The following is a 4,920-nucleotide window of genomic DNA, read 5'->3' as shown; positions in this document are numbered from 1 at the left end:
GGTACTGCCTTTTTCAGGAACTGAAGGAGCTCAGAGCTGGCAAAAGAACACTTCTTAAACCTGGTAGATTCTTAGAAGCATAAGAGGTATAGCCTTTCAAATATGTCAGTGTAACAACAGAGGGACAGCCCTTGCCATGAAAAGCTTCGCATGAAGGCTTATCGGGCCCAATCTCACCTCAACAGGAAACTCTTGTGAATAGCTGGTCTAGAAAAATCAAATTCTTTCAAACATGCCTAGGGAAAAGAATTGGAATAACATTCATACAAAGACACTGGGAGAGTGGGAAGAGAAAGAGTTTGTGTAAGATAGAATGAGAAGGCTAGAAAGACAGCTACATTCCTTCCTGGCTCCTGTTTAGAGACAGCTAAAATTTTCCCATGAAGAAAACTCGTCTTACATTGAAAAGGCACAGTATCTATCTGGGAAAGTTGGTTCTAAAGAGTAAAAAAGAAGACACTTTCTAGTAATATTACTGGCCATCAGAGGGTACTTCTCTTTCTTATTTTTCAAGGAGTACAAAATTTTCAGACAGTTTATGCTAAAATAAGTTGTATTTAAGAAGGTAAAATATTTGATCAAGGATCAAGAAAGGATAATGAAGGTGTAAACTCTTGATAAACTGAGAGAATTCAGTTCACACATGAAGGGATTGATACTGAAAAATAAGGGATGCCTCTTGCACTTCTTAGTAAAGAAGAAAGTATAAAAACAGAAGCAGACATTGGTAAGTTCATAGGCTTAGTCTTGAGAAGATTGAAATGTTTCTGACAGTTTCCATTTTCATGATGAAATATGACATAATTATCAGCTCAAATTGTGTGCTTGATCATGATAAGGGATGAAGTATGCTCCAACAGTGAGAAAGAAGGTGAAAATGTCATTGTACAGAAGAGGTATAAACCTAATGATGCATCATTTGTAAAAAATTATGCATAACAACAGGAGAAGAGGATATTACATGGTATGAGAGAAAGCTCAAAATATCATGTTTCTTACAGAAGTTATAATAGTGATAATTGTTTATAATACTCATAATATAATACTTTATAATACTTGTAAAAATCATAAGTAGTACATAAATTAAAATTGATGACATCCCACACTCCCAAGCCCACATCCCATGTATTCAAATGACTGTCCATTGTATTTAGATGGCAAATGTTAATAGTGTGAAGGTGTCACCTTTGAAAAAATTTTCTATCCATGCAATGATATATATGTATGTATATATGTGTGCATTACTTATGTAGATACTTACATCTATCTCTCTATCTAATTTATTTTCTTTTACAAAACAGCACTTTCTTTTTCAGTGTGTAACACCTCTTTCATTCTTATAGTGGTTCTATTGTACCTATAATACAAATATATTATGCTTTATGTACTTTCCTATTTCCAAAGATTCAAATTATTGCCAGATTTACTACTACAAAGAGTGATTTTATGAGCAGTTTTCATGTATATTTATAAGCACTGGTGAAAGTAGGATTGAACTAATATCACTTTCTGAAATCTGTTACTTTTAAGTACTTTATGTGGTGTTTAGCAGTGTGTGATTATGTGTGTTCTTTTATTACACTTTTGTACAATAGTATTTCCTGTGAAAATAGAAGATATTTTGCCTGTGTTAATTGGTTCAGGATACCATATTTTCTTGTCTTAGCATATTTATTATTTACTGATTACTAATTCTGGTTAAAATTAAACTTACTTCTCAAAAATGTGCATATGGAAGTGCTAATAGACTCTAAGACTATATTCTGAGCCCTGATCCACCTTCTAATGGTAGGTTAGCAAGCAATGTCTATAGGATTATTTGGAAATATTGCACCTATATTTGGAAGAAGAATTGGTAAACATATTAACGTATATAACACACACATATAATATATATATATATATATGTGTGTGTGTGTGTGTGCATGTACCATAAAAGATATAATATGTATTATTACATATATAATTCATTACATGAGACAGAGAATTGGATATAAATATTTGTGTACACATGGAATATCTATGATGCGATACAAAAGAAACTGCTAAGAGTTACTGTTCTCATGAAGGGAACCAGGATGGAAATAAAGGCTTATTTTTACTTTTCATCAACCACTCTTTTGAACATTTGCATTTTTAAGTATCACATGTATGAGTTATTTCAATAATAACTAAACTATTATAAAATGCATTAAAGAAGTAAAATTATGTGGGTAATTTTATACCCACTCTGCCTTTCAAGAATGTTAAGTTCTCTAATCTCTTGTCTAAGTCTTTATTTAAAGATAAAATGAGTTAAAATATTAACAATAAACAGAACTAGTATTTTTAAAGTTCTGAACAATGTTAGAGAGTGTGCTAAGCCCTTAACACATGTAAAAATATTTAATCCTCACATCCTGTCATCAACTTATGCAAGTGATGTGATTATCACACTTTTTAAAAGGGCACAACTAAGAAGTCCAATAATTTATTAAAGGCTGAGCAGTTTTAGTTTATAGGGGAAAGATTAGAATCCTTCTGCCACTTTCTATGAAATAATAATGCAGGTAATATGTTTAGATAACACTGAAAATATGGAAATAATATATGAAGATAGATGTGTAAAAAAAAGAATATATTTCAGAATAATTGTAGATGAACAATAAAAGAAGCCTAATCAGCAGGAGAGAAATCAGGGGGAGGAGAAAAATAACAGGAAACAAGAAAAAAGTTCATTGCTAGACATACTGAGTTTTCAAAAGGCAAAAGAAGCAAGCAGAAAATCATCTGGAAGCTGTTTTATTTCTGTTCTGAAATTTGAGAGAAGAAGCAAGTGGCAGTAAAGAGAAGTAATACAACAACAGTGAGACTTCAAGGTGGGGAATGTGTGAAATGAAAGCTGAAAATACATCAGGCGGGAATGAAAGAGAGAGTAACCAGAGATGCATTACTGAAGTCATAAACTTGCAGAGAACAATAAAAATATCAGAGTCATAAGCAAAAATCAGAATTGACATATAACAAATACATCAGAGTGAATTATTGCCTGAATGTCATACAGATTCAAAAAGGTAGGTGACAGTTAATAAACAATACAAAAATAATGATTAAGCTGTGGGTATAAAATACAACAATCAATATGAGAGACAATAATAATAATTTTAAAAAAGAGAACAATTCCCATTGTACATTACGTGTGTGTGTGTGTGTGTTTGTGTGTGTGTATAACAACTGACATTTAGTACATAATGAAGAATTTCTATTAAGGCATGAAAGTAAACACCACAAACTTCAAGAATCAACAGTCAGTGACAAGTAAAACAAAAAGCAAGTATACATATTGTTAAACCTATAAAAATAACCTAAGATTGTTAGGATGATATATTTCAGGGTATGAAAATTTAATATTTTGAAGTTCAGAAGAAAGAAAGTGATAACCAGTAGGTTCATAAGTTCTAATAACTCAGGATGGAATATTGGGATATTTCCTTCAAGTGATGTGAAAATGACCATATTACCAGCATGGCTTGCTGCTTGTGTGTGTGTATGTGTGTGTGACAAGAGAATTTCATAGGCAATTGGAGTTTTAAGAAAAGAACTTCCTTTCTGTGTAGCAGACCTTACCAAGCATAAGGAAATTAGAATTGTTAGAAGTAAATTATGCACAATGGAAGATTAATTACCAGATAAACTAAAACCCAATAAAGGGAAAGTGAATTTTGAGAATGACAAAGGAGGATAAGAGTAGAGGAACTAAATTAGATGTGTTAATGTCAGTATTAAAATAAGAATGATGATTTAGGAAGATATAGAATCTTTGTACAGTATATGAAAGAGAAAAAGAATAGTACAGTAACTACAAAGAAAGATAATCCGCAAAGAGGGGAAAGTCGAAAGCAGAGAAAGAAATACGTTTGAGACTGAGAAAATGATATGCATAGGGAAAGGAAAAAAACAAATGTATGAAATACACATGAGTTTTTAAAAGAAACATAAAGAGGAGATGGAAGACAGCAAAGATCTAAAAACTTAAATGACCCCTTTCTTGTGAATAATCTATCAGACGATATCATCTTCTAAGAACTCTTCGTTTAGATGATATCCAGTCCCATTTTCACAAAGGGAAAAAAAAACACCCAACTATCAAAAGCCTGTGTATTTTTCCGAGTTTCAAATCCTTTATGTATTGAGGAAAACAAGGGTGTACGAGGTGCAGACATGGGGTCAAGGAGAGTGGTGAGCAGAGCCAGGTGTAACTGGAGCCTGAAACGCTCTGCTCCAGGAGAACTGCACAGGAGGAGTCCATAACGGACAGATTTTTAAATACATATTTTTTTGTCTTAAAACAAATATTTATATTAGTGTAGACCAAAAATAAAGGTTTACACATTCTAAGTGGAGGTAACAATGGATTATGACAAAATTAACCCATTTTTAAACAACTACCAAACCACCATAATAAAATATCATTCATAGCAGAAACATCCATGTTTCCTCAAGATTACTATACCTTTGATCCTCAAAACAGGTAACGTTATTTTGACTTTGAAAAACAAAATCACTTTTTTTTTTGCTTATTTTAACTTAATGCTATATAACTGTGTAAATATGTATCTTTTATAATTAATCTGTCACTCAATAGTGTATTTGAGAGATTCAACTATTCTCTTAGATGGAGCCATACTTTATTTGTTTTTATTGTTGTATAATACTCTATTTTAAGAATATATCACAAGTTAAATATACATTCTATCATTGATATAAATTAAGCTGTCCACCTTTGTAAGTATTTAGGTTAATATGACAAAAATTTCTAAGATATAACTTTGGGGGAAAATATTACATGTTTGATTTAGGTATATCCTCAGGAAGCTATCTACTAGCTTACAGGGTATGGATATTTTTAACTCATTAGATGCCATCAATTGTTTTTTCCCT

Source organism: Lipotes vexillifer, unplaced genomic scaffold (assembly GCF_000442215.2).
Source record: "Lipotes vexillifer unplaced genomic scaffold, Lipotes_vexillifer_v1.1 scaffold582, whole genome shotgun sequence".
Classification (NCBI taxonomy): Eukaryota; Metazoa; Chordata; class Mammalia; order Artiodactyla; family Lipotidae; genus Lipotes; species Lipotes vexillifer.
This window is presented reverse-complemented; position numbering follows the sequence as displayed.